Consider the following 20,047-nt stretch of genomic DNA (forward strand, 5'->3'; position numbering starts at 1 on the left):
TTCTTCTGCCATCTGTCATATATTGGGTTTTACTGAAATGCTGCACTTCTTAAGTATATCTAGAAGGCCCCTCTAGAAGGAGAAGTGACTTCAGCTGTGGTGTCACTGTCTTTCAAGCAGACTGGTGACAGCTATTGATCAGAAATTCTGATGTGTTTGCAGTGCTGCTTTAAAGCTTTCCAATTCCTTTGGTCTAAATATTTGTACTACCTAAATAGGTAAATGAGTTATAGTTGGCACTGGACTGCACCGAACTGAAAATGTGGTTTAGTAGAAAGATATCCAAGCTGGCTGCAAATAAGTTTGTTTTGGTGTTCCTAGTAACCTCACAGCTGCATTATCTCTGGGAGCATTAAATGACACCTAGGGAAGCAGAGATGCATGAGATAATTTCCAGTGCCTAGCTTCACTGAGCTGGCTGATGGCTGGCACAACAAGAGCTGAAATGAAGTTTCAGGTAAAATAAATCCTTGGAACCTTGTCATGTGCCCTGCCTTAAGGCAGAGACCTTGGAAAATCTGTAGCATGGCACTTCTGCCATGTCCTCTCTCTGACCTCAAAGCTGGACCTGCCAGCACAAATGGGAAATGCACATGCTCAGGGAGTGGGAGGGATGAAACAGGACCGGTTCTGCTACCAAGGGATTTTCGGTAGCTTCAGGGTCAGCATTTATTCTCTATTGCATGTCTCAAGAGTTTAGAAGGGCCTGGTTACAGGCCATGTCTTCTGTCCAGGACAGAGGAAAAGCAGGTCTTTATAACTCAAAAGCAAAGTTGTTTGGGAGGAACAGTGAATACAGTTAAATGCCTACTGCAAGACTATCAGTGCAAGTGGAACTTACTTGCTCAGTCGATTTTGATTATGAGAAGTCATGAGGCTTAAGAGAAAAACACTTGTACAGACTCATGAACAAGTTTTGTATGTTGAGAGACACACTGTCCTTTCCACAGTTAATTTCCTTTTCCTTTTACATGTCCGTGGTTTCATCACTTTGATCTTTTACCAAAATTAGGCGGAGGTGTAGGCGGGATGGAAGGAGGAAAGACTTCCGAAGAAAAAGAGGTGGTAAAGGAAGTGCTAGAGTGACCTTGTAGAAGGTACTTTACCTGCTTAGTAGGAGTACAGCAACTACATGAGGAAAAACTACTCACAAAATCTCAAGCCATTTGCTCATTTTTGTAGTCAGGGCTGTTAATAATAGGGCTTTATTTGCACGTGGATTATATCACAGAGTAAAGAAAATGTATATACCTATTATGAGCTCCTAATGTGATTTGAGTCTGCAGTTATATAGCACTTCTCTAAAATAGAAGTCAGATGCAGTGGATCTAACCCTGAAGAGCAAGTAGTATCAGACCCACAGCCAGGCAGTTCTTGGGTTACTGTGATGTTGTGGTTTAGTTTTCAGTTTCAAATAAAATTTTTGCTGATTCTTTTAATTTATTGTTGAAGTAACTTGAATGTTTCAGACTAATCAGCCAGCCTGACTTAGCAAATTTAGGCAAGATAACATTCCATTCCAGCTAGATGAGAACATTGACCCTCAGAGAAATACAGGGGTTTTATCTCATGGTGGTGTACTGAAAGAGATTGTGAGGTTTGCATTGTTCTGCAGAAGTTGCTGGGGTGGAGATATTATTGGTTATAGTGTTCATTTTCACAGCTGATGATAAAATATTAAAACTCAAGAGAAATACCATCCAGCATGCATTGACTCTGGCAGTCCATCAGTAAACCCCAAAAAGCTAGAATTTTCAGGGAATTAAATAACTCTATAAATATTAGTAGCAAGAACTGCTACAGACGTGCTGTTCTACAAGGAAAATTTAGGCCTGAGGCTTTATATTGCCTGAAGTCTTGTGGTCATGTAGTGCATGTTCTGGTTTATATCCAATATAAGTAACGTCAGAATTAGTCCTTTGACTGGTAAAATGTGTACTTTGCCAACGTGAATTTCAAGTCCTCTCTACTCATGGTACATTATGAATGGAAAAGTTTAAATTTGCATAAAAGCAGTTATGTGTGCTTAAGCCTCTGTCATCTCAAATGAAAGAGCAGGGTTAAACCACACAGTGAGTATTTGCTCAGTGATTAAGAATACAAAAGTTAAGAAAACACCTAGAAGTCATGCCAAAAGATTGACATGACTTGTCACCTCTATAACAATAATAGCTTGTTGTTGTCAGTTCTGTTAAAGAAATTAGTTTGTCATTGAATCAAGTAGCCTCAGCTATGGGTATAGAATTTAAAGAACATAGCTATATTTACCATTGCTTTGCGTATTGGAGTGTAGCTTCAAACTCCAACTGTATTTGGTTACCGTCACTTTGGAATTAGGGTAGAAAGGATTTTACGTCAGTCAGAAAGTGTGTTACAAGTTTAAGGGAAATTTTCCAGTATAAAGTTGACTTAGATTATTTTGTCTTCATCTTGAAAAACGTGGGTACTTTTACAGTAAAACATTTTGTATTCTCTCTCTGAAGTTATCCAAGTTAAATTTTTTAATCAGTTTACTTCCAACTCTTGAGATAATAACTGGAATTACTGAATAAACCATTAGATTTTGAAATGTAAACAAATAGATTTCAAATGTTACATTATCACTATTCATAGAGTTAAAAATATAAAGCTCACTCTTTAATCTTATTTTCTTAAATTACTGTTTGTATGAGTCCCACGAATTTCCAGAGTAGCTGATTTTAAGTTGAATGTGATTCATAAAAATTCTTGTACTTTAATGACTCTTGATTACTTGTCAGTTGTTTGTGGTTGGAATCTGAAGCAAGTGGTGATCTCATTTCCTTTAGGTACAATTCAGCTACTCAGGTTTCTTTATTTAATTTTTCTTTCCTTTTCCTTGCTGCCTACTGCTTTTCCTCTTATCTCTGTTATCTGTGTGCACAGAAGTAGCAGAGCATTCTCACTTGAGCGCCACTGGGCTCTCTCGCATGCCTGTGGGCACTGCTGGTGGCTTTGCAGGCAGGAGCGGCCAGGCTTTATCTCTGGGCTGAGGCAGTGTCACCTTGAGCACCTGTGAAATCCCCGCCACCGCCACCGGCCTCCTGCGCCCATGCGTGGGGAGCAGCTGCCACGAGAGCGTTCTTCTGCTTGTATACAATGATCTGTTGTTTCTGTGAGCTGTCCGGATACGGATATTTTTCAGAACAGCAATGATCACATCTAAGGGTTTCTTCATCAGCTTGATGTGCACCTGCTTTTAAACTATGTTTTGTATCTCATTTAGCATTTATGAAAATTCATTGATTATGAAAATCAGCAATCTCTTTGACATTTGATCAAATTGCTCATTTGAGACAGCTAATATCTGCAATTTAAAGATTACTTGAGCTACAGATCTTGCATCCAGATCATAAATACTTGAAAATCATGTTTGTGTATAAGTCTAGGCCTGTCTTTAGTTGAAATCAAAATGCTGATAGCACGGGGGAAAGACAAAAAAGATTTCTGAGTATGAAAGTAGAAGTCAGAAAACAAACAAGGATTTTTAGGGATTCAGTTGTGCTACATTTGGTGATCTTAAATCCTGAAGTAGAATATTTTTCAAAGGAATCCTTTTTCTACCCTACCATTTACTGGTCTGGAATAGCACATTGAAATCCAACATTGGAAATTTACAGAAACAGCTGATTTTGGACTATTATTTCTGAAGTGTGTCAGTCAATCAGATGCACATTCCACAAGAAACCCAACAAACTGAAAGCATGCCAGTTAGCATATTTCTGGAGAAAAAAGATTTGCTAAAATCTTGGAATAAAGCAGATTCTGGGGATTGACCTCTGCAAGCTGTGTCCCAGTGATGGTGTATCCAAGGAAGCAACATACTCTAAATCCCCTGTGCAATACAGCCCTGGAGAGAAAACTGGCACTGTTCATCTCTGTGAAAGGCTGCCTGGGAAGATAATTTAGGATTCCACTCCCTCTAAAGCATTAATTATCTAAATAAATACAAGATACAGGAAAAATTACTCTTATGTCTTGACATTAATGACATTAGTAATGAACTGTTCTGAAGAAGCTCTGGAGGCAAAATGGCAGCTCTGTGAATTTATAGTTGAAGGAAACAGTTACTAAATGCAGAAAAATTGTAGAGAGCCCATAAAACAGTACTGCCTGGTGTGTCAGGCAGTCTCAATGGACTTATAAGTGAGGAGCTGTTGAACAATTCAGAGGATAAAGAGTTTTAAGGAGAAAAAATAAGTTGCTTCCTAGGTGCTGTTGAATAACTGCATTCTTCTGCATAAACTTATAAAGAAACTGTGCTGAGAAGAAAGGAGAAACAGAATTAACTTGGGTACTTTTGGGTAATAATTGCGTGTATATCGGGTGTTCTAATAATAGTACTTATCTTCCCCCCACCACCACTCCTGTGGATGTTTTGGCTGCATTCTTCCTTTTTTTTAGTTCACTTCCTGTAACTTATTTCTAGTATGGACACTGTGCTATTTTCCCTAATCTTTGTTTGCTGATTGTTGTTTCAAGTTTATAAGCTTTAAGCAAATGCATCTCTAAAGAAAGCTCTGTTTACTCCCCTTATCCTGTCTATAGCAGATTTTATGGACAAATGAGGTGGACAAAAAAAATCACAAAGAAAAAAAAGAAAAAGGGAGATTGCAGAGCCTTCTCATATATCATAAGCCAAATAGAAAAAGAAAACTTTAAAAAATATGTTTTGTTTGCAAAATAGGCCTTTTTTTCCTTTGTGCAAAGTCCTGCAGAGGGAGGTTCTGGCATAGAGTGACCAATCATCAGTACCAGCAGGAATACTCCTGCCAGAAAACAGAAATACTTTCTGCCTCTCCCCTCTGTCTCCAAGGCCTTTTCTTGGCCCTACTCGCTACTTATGCCATTCTGTGATTTTGGTTAGAACAGTTGGAAATTACAATGTTTTATTTCTTCTGAAACATGTGTGTTTTTGACCAAAATGTCTCAAATTGAGATACAACAAAGTTTCCATCATGTGGAGTTTTTGGAGTGTGTCCTCCCATTGTTCCCCAAAAGGTGTCAGGAGTATGCTCGCTTCTTCCTATGGACCAGCAGTGAGGGAGACCATCCTTTACAGGGGAGATTAAGGCAAGGTGGAGCACACTCCATACTAATAAATCTGTGAGGCTCAGCATCTTGGGCTGCAAGCTGGTACTGTTGTAGTCATGATCCGAAAGGTAGGGAGGGAAGTGGGGAGATGGGGGAAGAGGCAGTGTTGAACATCACTTGCAGGGAGAAGAGTAAGAAAAAAGTGTTATTGTCAGAAATAGAAGTTGAAAGATGCTTAAAAAATAGAAGTTGATAGATGCTGCAAAAAGTTGAAAGATGCTTATCCATGGACATAATATTAGCAAGATTACTATGTGGACAATGTAGGTTGGCCACATGAGTTATTCAGGAGGACTCAGCATCCAGAGGATGAGTGTGAGAGGATAGGCCTAGAGGGCATAAGTCGTGGGGTGCTGTGACAGTAAAAACAAATTATGTATAGTTGACTCAGTGTAAAACAGGCATAAGATAAAGGATGACTTGATCAAAGAGAATTCCACGAGAGACGCCTTTGCAGGAGCTTGTCTGAGTGCCTAAAAGAGAAACATAATTGCAATTTTCAAGACTTCTGTCAAGCAGAAAAGTTACATAGCTTTCAGTGACAGCCAAAGAAAATGGAAGATGGTTCTTTTGAACCCATAAGGACTAAGAAGGATGGAGCTCTGTTATAACTGAGTTAGATCTTACGAAAGGTCTTATGAAAAGGTAATACCAGAGAGATGTTTGAATTTGCTCTTTGACAGCGTTTACAGAAGGTTTACAGTAGAGATGTAACATCACCCACATAGAGATGGCAAATTAGTTTGTGTTTCCAAGTGAAAAAAAATGAAACCAGAAGAGAGCCATTTCAGTGTAAAAAATGTTGTGTTAGAAGTGTATGAAGAGACTCAGTGAAGAAGAGAATGGTGGAATGTGGCCAGTGATGTGTAAAGGAAGCTTCCCCAGCTCAGAAAAACAAGGACAGAATTCTGCCTCTGAGCAGTTCTGTGAGAATCATTTGAGTTCCATGGAAAGGACAAAATAAGATTGTAGGAAGCCTAAACCAGAGCTGGAGGAGAAAATCCATTTTGTATTTGGTAAGCTCTAAGGAGATCACCATGTGAAGGAGTTGTAAGTATGCAGTGGGATATTGTTAAGGTAAGACTTAGTGTAGGAAAGAACTGGATTTTCCCTCATGGCACCTGCTGATGAACATTCATGTTGCCATCCAATAGGAAAGCTTTTGTAGCCCATGTGAATCCCCCTGAGAGAAATGGAAATTTCTAACATAGTCTGTGTAATACAATTCATTATATGGAACTACTTTTATGAATAAGCATTACTCAGTGGGTGTAAGGAATGTTAGGACAATCCTAGGCTACTATATTATGCTGTACTGAATATTACTTAAAATCACCTTGAGCTGCACTGAATATTATTTAAAAGGGAAATAGCTTTGGTAGATCCTCATTTTCTGTTCATTTCAATGAAATAGGTCCAAAATACCTACTATACAAGAGACACGAACTCTCTTCTGAAACACATGTTTATAAGCTCAATTGCTCCATAGCATCTTTATACTACTCTAACAGGGGTCAGCATTTGGCCTGTAATAACTCATTACTGTTTCCTTGTATCCACCAAATTATAGAAAAAGCCCACTGTAGAACATATGTTCCAATGGAACAGCTTTTCTTCAAAGCTACTCAGTTATTCCGTTGTCTCTTGGGCCTCAGATCTGTTTCTCCCTCTGCAAAGTCTCATCAGATAAACATGGAGATTGACTCTTGCCCTAGACCACCCTTTTCCCAAAAGCTAGAAATCCATGTCTTGGACTGACAAGAGACTGGATTCCAAATCTTTACTTTCAGGGTAACTGCAAAAAGTGAGTACTGCTACTGCTGGCTCCTTTGTCAAGCTCCTGCTCTTAGAAGATAACTTCATATGCCTTGAGAAAGAAGGGTGTTTCTAGTGCAGGCACTGAATGCAATGATTCTATAAATATACCAAAGGACCTGTTTAATGTTTCTAGGATGCTCTCATGGGACATAAGGACATCAAATACCTACTTTAGGCATTCTGAACCAGGTCAAGCAACTTTTTTTTTTTTAGTGTTACCATGCCTCAGTTTGATTCATACAGAAATTAAGCTGGTAAGAGTGATGATTTTCACTAAATTCCAATAAAGGTAATGTAGGCTACTAGGTCACTTGCTTCAGATAGTTTTAGGTGATTAATTGCTATTCCTCTGCCTTTCATTCTTCCCCCTGTGTGATTAATAATGAAAAAGGCATTTATCTTGTCTTTCATGGTATGGTGATATATTAGTAGGTGATTCCACAATAATATTCAGTGCCAGGCAGAGGTGTTTCCTTTGACCCCAAAGCATGTCATCACATTAACATGAGATCATTCCTCAAAGTGAGGTTCATTAAACTGACAGTGCTGGCCAGTTACAGTTTCACAGCTCTCAGTCCTAGAGGAAGATAATTTGGCACACTTAGACCTCTGTAGGCATGTATGTATACTTAGACTTATGTAGGCATGTATGACATTTTCTCTCTAGCTGCAAGACTTATTCCTAAAAAAAAAAAAAAACAAAAAAAAACCAAAAAACCAAACCCAAAATACTAAAGTGGAAAGACACAATCATTTAAGGAACATAAGAAAACCACAGTCTGAGCATGTGACATTCAAGTCTATGCAAGCATATATCAAGTACTAAAAATTGAAACAATTTGTGTAAGTAACTTCAGACTAGGCAATGGCAAACTTTACCTTTAGCATCTTCACAAAAACCCTATTAAACTAATAGAATAGAAGTATAAGCTCTACTACATATGTATGTATTATTGCCAATTCAAAAGGCAAGAGAAATAGTATAAGCTGTGTTTTGGTTGTTAACAAATGACATGGATATTTTCAGCAATTTCATGATGTGAAAATAAGAGTGGATACCTAAACATCTGGTGCAACTCATTTACGAGACAGTTTTTTTCAGATGTTAATTGGACCGATGCTGTTAGAGCCAGCAGAACCCAGGAGCTGTGACACATCAGAAATGCTGAGAAACCTTTGATTTGACAGGTAGTTCTCTGAATCCTGGCATGAAAATTACCTTTTGAAACAATGGTAGCACTTCTTTTAAAGAAGTCTTTCTAGAAAAAGAAGGGGGCAAAAATCTGAGCAGCTGGAAGTCAACATCGTGTTTTCTTTTTAGCTCTGATAAAAAAGTACTTATAAGCACTGCTTTTAAACAGGTGATTTACAATAGGAGTGTGTCCTTATCAGTTGCTCTTATTTCAAAGCCCTGGAATGATAGATCCTATGAATGACTGAAGGAAACAGTGAACTCCTGAGTTCTGGTAAAGTATGATTGTCATCTCATCTCTACTGAAACCTGTATTTCACAGCAGGGCAATTATTTGCAGCACAATGTTTGATTATGGCTATGGGAAATTCCACAGTAAATAGTTAGAAACTGCCATTTCAGATATATAGGTATATTAGGCATGTTGGGCAGCCTATATAAGCTAAAATTATATTGAATGCAAAAGGTTTGGTTCAACTCTTAGTACCTGCCACTTATGTAGCCCACCTTAGAATTTCTGATTTGAATTTTTGAGTTTGCCAGTGGTTCTTACTTTTCTCATTCAGGTATGGAATAGAGTGTCAGTGCTGTTACTCTATAGGCAAAAAAAAAAATGTCCTAATTTCTTGAGCACTAAATCCCAGAGAAATTTGAATGTTTTAGCAATTCATGGTTAGGCTTATACAGTTGCCTTCTCATTCCACTACTCTCCATTCAGACAAGCTTCATAAGAAATCTGGTAGTTAATTGAGGCTTAAGAGTAGTGATATCTTTCAGAAAGAAAAGTGACTTACTGCCCATCAAAGAATATGTGAAATATTGGCTACTTTGGCAGACATGCAAGTAGTGAGATATCTTTGAAATAAGTTCTCAAGAGAGAACTTAGAGCTGGGCTAACAATGAGAAATCTAACCAGAAGTATCTATTACTTACTTAATCAGCCTGATTTCATGCATATTCCTAGGACTTGACAAACATCTAAGCACAACTTGCCAAAACTTTTGCTAATGGAAATCATAGCAGGAGAGTCACAAAACTGTAGGAGAGTGCCTAGGCTTGGCAGGGTTGCAGAAACAGCTCTGCTGTCCCATGTACAGCTGAGGTGGTTTGGACTGGCATCTAGGCATGACCTCATGATAAACTCACTGATCCTCACTAGGAATTAATCATTTGGCTACTTGCAGCCAGCAGTCTACCACCAAGAGGAAGAGACTGTTGTCTTCCTTTTGCATATCGTAAGGGCAAATTTATCAGCACTGTTGACCAGAGACTTCGCAATGAATTTATGAGTTGATTTCTGCAATTTCTGATAACAGTACCATGTAAAATTTCCCCACTAGTAATTTGTTTGTATTGAAGATTTCTAATATTAGAGTGACCTAAGAGGTGCTTGTTTTGGTTTTGTCTCTTTCTAAAAGTGTTTTTCAGCCAAAGATATGGAACTCTGACTCTCAGAAAGTTTGAGCTGTCATGACTTCCTGATAAGGAAAAATTATCCTAATCAATAAGATATCCATTTTTTTGAATTGTTATTCATTCTATCCATAACAAAATGCTTTGCCATGCCATTGAAGAAGGACATAAAGCAAAAGAAACATAAAAATAGACATGGGGTTTTTTGAAATAAACCCCCTGTTTTATCTTCCTAAGAAAAAATGTTTTATAACACTTACAAAATGTTACTGCATTTCAGTAACCTCATTCAAAGACTATGGGATGGAATAGTGCATTTTGAAAAAATGTTACAAAAACTGTTTGTGTTCTGAGATGTTATTGTCTTAAGTTGTGAGGCTGATTTTCAGCCAACCAGCCAAGCAGTCCTTGGAAATACTACAGGCATCAAGAGTCCCGCAGGAAGTGGTATTTGTGATTCAGTCAGCGGCACCTTGCCCACTGAGTCAGTGTTGAGCCAAAGTCCAAATGCGTTTCTAGAGTGTGGAATATAAAACTGAAGTCATGACTGCTGCAGCCACTGGGAAATTCACTGAACTATTGACGAGAACAGGGATATTAACCGCAACATCCCAGATTCCAGACAGGGATAATTACAACTTTCCCCCACTTACTTCACTGGCAGAATAGTTCTTCTAATTTTCTCAAAAGCCTTGTAATTTTTTTCTGCACTTAACAGATCACCATCCTCTAGGCATGTTGAAGGATGAGTGCCACAATTCAGATACGCAGTCTATCTTTCTATGGGCTATGCTGGAAATGCCAGGTGTGGCACCTGCAGTTTTGCACTTCCATGACTTATCCCACTTGCAGGTGTCAATGGACACCATCACTGTAACCTACCTGAGCTTTTCCAGCTAGTTCAGTTTTGCAGCTGAAGGGATGTGCTGAGGTATTGGCAGTACCCGTTTCCTCTCCAATTCATGACCCACTAGATCTGCACAGTGACTCAGAACAGCCTTTTCTAAACAAAGTCTCAATTCATTGAACAAATCTCAGCTAAGTTTTAAGTGAAGATACTCCACATATATCTTTCCTACTGGCTTTCACATGTCAAGTACAGAATTGTTCTCTACTCATTATGTTTTCTGGTGCTTTTTTCTTTTTAAATCCAGTTGTTATGTATTCTTTAAAATGTAACAAAAACAAGTCTTCAAAACAGATGTTTAATGTCATTCATCCACACTCATTTATGTGAAGGTTTGTGGCAATAAATTTTGGCATCCAGATTTCCAAAATAATGCCAAAAGTTGCTGTGAAAAATCACAACTACAAATCTGAAGTTGTCCAACAGGCAGTCTAAATGCTGTGTTTTGCATGTAGTTGATGAGATAGATTTGTATAAATGTATATTTATATACAAATATTATATATTTGTATATATTTGTGTATGATTTGATGATATTAGATTTGTAAATATTTTTCATGTCAATTGTTCACAAGCATATTTTTATCCTTGTCCCGATTTAAAATTTTTGTAATTATGAAATACAATCTACCTGCATTTGACTTAAATTTAGAGAAAAAATTAGTGAGACTTTTGGTAACACTTGTTTCGGACCTGCTAAAATCTTGATCAGAGTCATTGCTAGATGCTACAAATTTTGTAGCAGGCAGATGTGGTTTAGACCATTTAGTTAGACTCTGTAACATGTAATGGCTAAATGATTTCTAGGGTTATGGAACATACTAAATATTAGGTAGCTCATTTAGCAGGGGGATAAGTTTGTCGACATGTGAGTTTCTCCATTATAGCTGGGAATGTGTTTAAATGTTACATGTATCATCTTGGCTAGAAGGAGCTCATCAGCCAGTGCTGCAGTAGGTTCCACAGCAGAACTAAGGGACAGAAGGATGCAAAATTCACTTCCCTGGACACAGCAGTACTACCTCTGAACACCTGCTAGATCTGGACTTGCAGGTCCAAGCCTCTTTGTTCTTAATTCCATTGGAGTGAGGAATAGAGGGTTATTCAGTGTGAGAAACAGTGACAAGATTTCACATATCAAGAAGTTCTCATGGTATCATATGAAGAACACAAGGTTTATGCACAGCACACCAATAGTCCTGGTCCTTCCTTTATCCCTTCTCCTTCCTTTATCTTTCCTCTACCCTTCAATACAAAAGTTTCCGCTTGGTCATGAAGGAAGTGAGGGAGCCTGGATGCCACCCCAAGGGAGAAAGCTAGAGGAAGGGCTGGGTGACTTAGTCAAGCAAAGGGGAGGAGAAGGAAATGATCAGTGAAAAATAAGGTTCTAAATAAAGGATGAATTTGGATGAGAAATATGTGGAAACATTTCTTTAGAAGTGAGAAATGGGAATAATGTATGCAAAACAGTTTCATCATATGCAATTAGTAAATGGAGATTTCAAGGCCTGGGCCTTGTGTGAGACCAACTGACAGCAATGAATTTAGAGTGTCAATTCGCACTATGTACTGTACCAGAAATGCCTATTTTTGTACCAGGAACTCCTGGTACCACTTTGCCCTATAGTCCACCCTCGTGACAGTCTGGTTGACCATAACTCCATTTTGACTGGAATCTTTGCTGATGCCTTCATCTGTTATATCCTTGCAGCACCTTTCTTTGTGGCTTCTCTCTCTCAGATATGATGATTTAGGCTGTCTGCATTCTAAGACCCAAAAAACCCGCAACAGCACAAAAAAACTGATCGTGTCATATCCGGTTACCATATTGGTGTATGTTGCATGTGTCTATTAGTATCTGTTTAGTTAGAAAACCAAGTGATTCTTGGTATTTATACTGTGCTAACATACATTAATGTATTTCATGTTAGCCCATCCTAAGGTTTTTTCCCTCTTTTTCAGATCTTGGCTTAAGTGTTGTTTTTGAGGTATTTCTTCAACTGGCACTTCTCCCATAATTGTGTGAGCCTCTATAGAAATCAGGCAAGCTGCTTGTGAGCATGCTGGGGTTTTATAAGTGTATTGCTCTCATTTTATAATGCTGAAAAGACTTGCATAGTGCAGAAAATGAAAACCTTTTAAAAGTTCTTCAGTCAGAAATGCTGGTATCCTACATCTGTATTGTCATAGCATGGACACTCACAGCTGACAAGAGCTATGTGATCACAGTGGAGCCCTTTGCAAGCACACAGGCTTCCTGAAAAATTCTGCTCTTAAGGGCTGGCAGAAAAGAACTGAAAAAGTAGTAGCAGTTTTAGATTTTATGACTTGACTACCCCTTTCCTATCCTAAGCTTCCTTTTGGATATCCTTTCACATCCTGGGTGGCATCAAAAGCAGTATGGGCAGGAAGTCGAGGGATGTGATTGCCCCCCTCTAGTTCCCACTGGAGTGCTGTGTCCAGCTCTGGGGTCCCCAGCAAAGGAAGGACATGGATCTGTCGGAGCAAGTCCAGAGGAGGGACACCAAGGTCATTAGAGGGATGAAGTGTCTGTAAGGCAAGGCAGAGAGAATTGGGATTGTTTAGCCTCCAAAAGAGAAGACTTTAGGATGACTTAATTGTGGCCTTCCAGTACCTGAAGGGAGTCCATAAGAAACATGGAGAGGAACTTTTTTGAGAGCATGCAGTGACAGAACAAGGGGGAATGACCTCAAGCTGAAAGAGAGTAGATTTAGATTAGATAGTAGGAAGAAAGTCTTTGCTGTGAGGGTGGTGAGGCACTGGAACAGGTTACCCGGAGAAGTTGTGGAGGCCCCATCTCTGATAGTGTTCGAGGCTGGGTTGGATGGTGCTCTGAGCAACCTGATCTAGTGATGTGTGTCCCAGCCCATGACAGATGGGGTTAGAAAAAAATGATTTTAAGGTCCTTTCCAACTCAAGCCATTCTATGATTCCTAGCTTTTGGGGAACTATGAAGATATCTAAAGCCAGGGAATCTCAGAAAAACGGAAAGCTGGACAAGACAAACGCACATCCAATCAATATGATTAATGCAACGTTCTCCGTTTATTCAAGATAAGGTGGTAGTTTATATAAGCTTCCACATAGTTTACAGAAACAAGGACACTCTAATTGGTAGGCTAACATTGTTTACCTTTCCCTTAAAACGGCCTACACTTTACACCATAAAACCTATACTAATTCACACCCAGACAACTCAGTGGTCCCCACAGTACTTTAAGACTATTTTCTACCTGCGCCACAACCCTGAATTTCTAACTGCGTCAGAGGCTTTGAGGGCCCCACCAGGCCTCAATCTGAGGCCTAGCCTGGAGTAGCTCAACTTTCACAATTCATGCCCTCTTTCTCTCAAAAATGCTGTAACAATTCCCTCTTTTTCTTTTGAGCTACTCAGGCTGGAGTGAAGGCTCAATGAACTAATTTTTGCACACACTGTCTTTGACCCAGCCAGAAAAACCTGAAGAATTGAGCCAGTTATCAAATGAAGTGTCCATTTGGAGAACACTGCGTTTGGCTCGTTGAGTCTTCTGAGGCAATTCGAGAACCTGATGTATGGTGGGAGCAAAAAGCATCAACCTACCGATATAACATGGGCCTCCCCTAGCATTTTGAGGGACTGCTGACCAGGCTCGGTCCCCACAAATGAGGAAGGTTCCTGGGGGCAGTTTTTCCTGCACTACCTCTTGGAGTCGAATTGCTACAATATTCTAAATAGTTGTATTACAATGGTGATCTGGGAGACAATCACGTGTTGTCATCTGTCAATTTTCCATTTTCTTGAGTTGGTTTGGTAGCATAAGATCCAAATATCAAACAGTAATTTCCTGGGACAGAACCCAAAAGACCAAATTCTTGAAAACTATCATCAGTAAACTTAAGGTTTTGCACAAATGCAACAGCTTGCGCTCCCAGAGTGCTATTTAAACTTATTTGAGCTCAGGTCCAAGTCTTGAACTCTGCCATGGGACCCAACGAGACTCCAAAAATTAAACAAGTGCGAAATAAAAACATTGAGGCCCACCACATTCTTCTCAGGTTCTTGAATGCCCTGTCTAACATGAAAGAAACAATCTTAATTCTAAACATAAACTATAACTTCTAATAAACTAACTTCTGATAAATCTAACTTCACACTTATGATATTTCAACTTATTTTTCTGTTTCATCTATTTTTAAAATTCTGTTTCTGCCTTTTCGTATCAAGGCAGCAAGAGCATCTGTCCTGTCCATCACACGACTTCTTGGTTGGATGGGTAAAAACACTCACTCAAGTAAAATTTCTGTTGATCCCCGTTGGGAGCTCCCTCTTTTTCTTTTGCCATTGAAAGACAATGGCAAGATGAACAGAAAAATCACAGGCATTACTAAAACTTATTAAAAACTTAGCAAAAAAAATTCTATAACATCATTAAAAACACACTTATAAAAAAAACTCAAAGCCCACGATCTTCTGTGGGTGAAACACAAATCTTTGCACAATCCACTTTTGCTGTGCATCCTCTGATCCACTTGTGGAGAGATCAGTGTCCTCTTGCAATTGAGAAGTTCCACATTCTTCACTGAAATCCATCCAGATTCTGCACCTGTTAAAACACAAACAAACCCAACACTCCCACAGGGACTGGAGGGTCCTCTCTCAATTCTGTTCTCTAAAACTTGCATGAAGAAATGGAAATATCAACAGCTTTGTTATAAACATGAAAAACATTAAGAACAAAACAATGCATATAGTAAAGAAACTAACAACAAATAAAAATCAATCAAATAATACACAATCAATATTACATATAAAATCACAGTTACCAAGTGCTACACTATCAAATTGTCATCCCAGAGTCTGCAGCAGCTGAAAAACCTTAAAACAACAGAGATTTGGATAAAACATGTCCGGATCATGTCTCTCCAAAACTTCCTTTGAGGCTCAGCTGTCCTGTATGGTCAAATTGTCAAGCCAAAAGGACTTGAATACTTTTTTGATGCAGAAAACACCTGGATCAATCACACCATCCACGTAGAGCCAGAGCCTGGCCAGAGCTCGAACTCTAATTGGAGGATATGTTTAAAACAAAAGTCTTAAAAATAACAGTTATAAGTGAAAAACCTTATTATTAACAATTTATCAAAACATCAAATGATTGAACCTGTCTAAAATTTGTTTCAAGACAAAAATTCTCTAAATACAACAAACCTTTTCTTCAAAAATCTGAGAATTTGAAGTCTGAAATCTTGAACCAGAACTTGGACTATAAATTTCTAAAAGATGAACTGCAGCTGCATAGAAAATTGAATAAAGAAAACACATGAGTAGTTAAAAAATCAAACACACAGGATCCTGAAAAACACATCTTACAATCGATCACCTAAAAAAAAAACCCATAAAACATATGAAAACTGACGGTAAATATTAAAACAACATCTCAATACCTTAACATCTTAATAATAATTCTTATCACAAAAATCAGACAACTTACATTATATGATCAACCTATTAACAAGAAATGTTTAAAATAGTTTAAAACAATCTTGTCAAGCATTCATATAACATTAGTAACAATCATTACTATTTATCATTACCTACAAAAACTTGACCATTATCATTTATCTTATTATCTATAAAAACTCAAAAACAGAAATTGTGAACTCAATGCCAACATTCCATCTGACTGACTTTTCTCAAATCTTTGCTTTCAAAGACATTTTTAGCAATTAAATAATTATTAACATTTCTATCCTTTTTTGTTTTACAGTAATTTTCATCCACATTGTATTTGAAATAACTTTGATTTGCATAATGTCCATCCCTCTTGGTTTCTTGGAAAACACTCAGTATTGCTATACTTTTTCATTATGTCTTTTGTCTCTTGCAAGGAGTTGAAAAAAAAAAAAAAAAAATGCTGTTGAAATTTTTGCTGTAGTGTTGCAATCTCGCCATCGGTGGCGCTGCTGCTCTCGGCGTTGTTGTTACCGTGGCAACCAGGCTGTGCAGCGTCTCCGCCGCCATTGCTGGGTGCTGCGGGGGGGGGAGGTGGAGGGGGGGGAACGGGACGGTGCCGTCTCGCTCCCGTCCTTGCTGCGTCACTGTGGGGACGGGCGAGGAGACGCTCCTGATGCGGCCGCGCCCCGCCTGCTCCGACTCCAGCGCGGCCGAGCCCCGGGGAATGCCCGTCTCCACCCTTGCGCTGTTGCTCGGCAACAAGGAGCCTTCTGTGTCTTGGCCGATGTCCGCTCCGCCCCGGGGCCGCCTCAGGCTTGGTGCCGGCTGGCCCCGCTCCGGCCGGCCCCGCTCTGCCTGCCGCTCCACGGTCCGCCCAGGCGGCTGGCCGGTGCTCGCCGCCGCCGCCGCCGGGTACCGGCGAGCCGCGCGTCTGCGCATGTACGCACCCGCGGCAGCCGCCGCCGCTGCCGCAGCGGGGGGGCGAAGGGCCGGCGCCGCCTTGCTCGAATGCTCGAATGGCAGCTTCCGCTGCCTCTTTCTCCGCGGCCATGCTTTGTAAGGTATATAAAACTTTCTTCCAAACACCTCCAAGCTCTAATAGTGTTTTCTTGTCTTTTCTGCCCCCCGAGTCAATTGCTTGCATAAGATCGGACTCTTTTTATCTTTTTCCCTCTCTCAGAGAGGATATGTGAAAGAAACCGCGGTGCTCTTCCTCAGACGTTCTTAATACGTCCCCTTTCTTTCCCTTCGCGGCTTACCTCCAACCTCTGCGGGTTGCTCCGCTCGCTTTTCTTCGGCAAGGCAGCACCCCCGCTCCAGCTCTCCGGCCCCGGCCACGTCCACACCCGCCGTTCAGGTACCTTGTGAACGCCGAGGTCTTCCCACTGCTCCAACGGACTCTCGCAAGCAAACAACAATGCGAAGAGTCTTTTTCCTCCCGTTGGGAAACGGCCCAATTCGGAGTTTGGAGACTTCTGCTCCGTTCCACCTGATCCCCGTTCACAAAAAGTGAATTTGGGATCCCGGTCCCGTCACCATGAGGCGATTTGGACCTAAATTCCTGTCGCGCGACTCAAACCTGACTGCCCGTTACTCTAAAAGTAATTTGGCAGCCTTCTCGGAGCCTCCTGAGTCCCTGTGCGGGCGCCACTTAAAGCCAGGGAATCTCAGAAAAACGGAAAGCTGGACAAGACAAACGCACATCCAATCAATATGATTAATGCAACGTTCTCCGTTTATTCAAGATAAGGTGGTAGTTTATATAAGCTTCCACATAGTTTACAGAAACAAGGACACTCTAATTGGTAGGCTAACATTGTTTACCTTTCCCTTAAAACGGCCTACACTTTACACCATAAAACCTATACTAATTCACACCCAGACAACTCAGTGGTCCCCACAGTACTTTAAGACTATTTTCTACCTGCGCCACAACCCTGAATTTCTAACTGCGTCAGAGGCTTTGAGGGCCCCACCAGGCCTCAATCTGAGGCCTAGCCTGGAGTAGCTCAACTTTCACAATTCATGCCCTCTTTCTCTCAAAAATGCTGTAACAGATATCAATTGTTGGAGTAGTTAGTTCAAGTTGCAAGGAAGAGTTAGTAGTTGAAGGCGTATTGGGAAGATCTTGCATTGCCAAGTAGCTAAGGCAGCTCAGTCGCCGTAGGAAGATTTTTTTTTTTTTACAATGTATCAGTGAAGTCATTGAGTCAACAAAATGTATTGTCCTTTCCTGTAAAAGGCCAGGTTCATGAATAGGATTTTTGCCCCTTCCTGCACTCTGCTATTTCTGAGCATCATGATATTGTGAACAGGAAAATTTTATCTGCTTAAGAGTTGACAGGGCAGAATTATTTCATCCTCTTCTTGGAAATGCAGGTTGAAGGTAAAATGGTTGGAGTATATAAGATGAACAGCTGGCACCACTCCTTGATGGCTGTTTGCATGTGCTTGTATAACTCCCTGGCTGACAGGGGACCTCTTGGCTTTATCCAGCCCTGATCAGCAAGAACAAATTAGGTGCTGTATCCCCTAACTGTCAGCTTATTAGCCAGGGTACACGCAGCTCTCTGGAATGAAGATTAAGAGACTGAAAGTCAAATATAGAAGAGAAACATGCCTCTTACCACAGATTTTTTTTAGGTATATCAGAGCAACTTCCCCATTTCCTTCAGACACATAAACAAGAACACCATGTTTAGTGGCACAGGAAATTTCTGTTTCTTTCACTTCCTGGGAAAGTACTTTTCTTGATTCTTTTTTTCCTGTAGTAAAAAAAGCTCTGCTAGCAGGTTCTTCTCCAGTGGTTCAGCCTGCTGACAAATGATTGTCAGTTCATTCCCTGAAAGCAGCTAATGGAGTTGTTTCCAGGTGCAGGAAGTTGATATATTTTCATAGGTCCCTTTCTAGCCCTGAGATTTCTTTCTGAAGTGTGTGGCAGTAGAAATAGCCTCCAGATGAAGACCTCTGTCAGATGCAGGCTTCAGTACACCTGCATATTACTTGTCAACTGAAGATGCTCATATTGGAGCATCTTGCCTGTCTCTGCCTCGCATATTCATTTGCCTTAACTTCTTGCCTATAAGTGCAGGGGGAAAGTAAAGCAAATTTTTTAAGGTCATAAGCATTCAGACTGAAGAGTAGGACAGAGACCTGCCCATTATTCTAGTGCTTGAATTTTAAGCCTGAGGTTTCCCCAACTGTTGCCTGAAGAGATCTAGGTTATTATTTACTTCAAGTCCTCATTCTGCTATTTTCAGTGATCTGAAAAAATCCCAGAAACCTAAGACTTTTTGATACCTAGTAATGTGAGAAAAAGATGAGCTCAACCATCTCCCCTCCAGCCTTCCAGGGAGAAGTAATTTTCAGGCCTACTGGGTCAATGTACCCATCAGCAGTTTTCAGGAGTACCACAGACAGCAAAGACTGCTGCTAGAAACAGCTGCTGGAAACAACCATATCTTTAACATTACAGCCATTTATTCATACCAGTGACTGCACTTCTCTACTACTTTTTTGAGTTTCATGGCTTGCTGGGGAGTTGTGAATGTAAAGGAAAGGTGGGCATATGTTTGCAGCTATGAAAGAAATGTAGGGCAAGCTGCCTGTTTAAGTGTGATGCACTCGATCAGGATATTTCTGAAGAGTTTTTGCCTGTGTTTCATGGACAAAAAGTCAAATACCTTAGAATGGATGATCTTAAAACTTAAGTTCATTGTCTCTGATGGACCTTCATACAAATTGAGTTCCTTTTCCTTGTTCTTGTTTCAAAATAGAATGTTAGAAATGAAAGACCAGGTTTAACTCTTTTTCTCTGACTTGACAGAGTTGAGTTCTGTTTCCAAGTTGTGTTTTTAAATGCTTATGAACTATCAGCTTCAAAACAGAAGAACAAAAAGTTGATAGTTTTGACCTTACAAGAACTAGGATGTCATAGGCATCCTGAAGCCCATTTCATGTTTGAGGTAATGAGACAGGAATGAGTTTCACATTGTGAAATTAGTTTGCTTCAATTCTGTCTACTTGTAAGATTAATTATTTTGCCTACACAATTAATAAATTTGATTTGTTTAATTAAAACATAATTAGTCCTTTCATGGAAATAATTTCATGAAGGCCTTATAAGAAAACCAGATATTTTTAATGCAGC

At 39.8% G+C, this 20,047-nt stretch overlaps 1 protein-coding gene across 16 annotated transcripts in view; it reads left to right on the forward strand.

The window, feature by feature from the left end:
• Window positions 1–20,047, forward strand: part of CAMK2G (calcium/calmodulin dependent protein kinase II gamma) — a 255,718-nt gene that overhangs the window by 61,515 nt on the left and 174,156 nt on the right. The window lies entirely within an intron of this gene.

This window comes from Taeniopygia guttata, chromosome 6 (assembly GCF_048771995.1).
Source record: "Taeniopygia guttata chromosome 6, bTaeGut7.mat, whole genome shotgun sequence".
NCBI lineage: Eukaryota > Metazoa > Chordata > Aves > Passeriformes > Estrildidae > Taeniopygia > Taeniopygia guttata.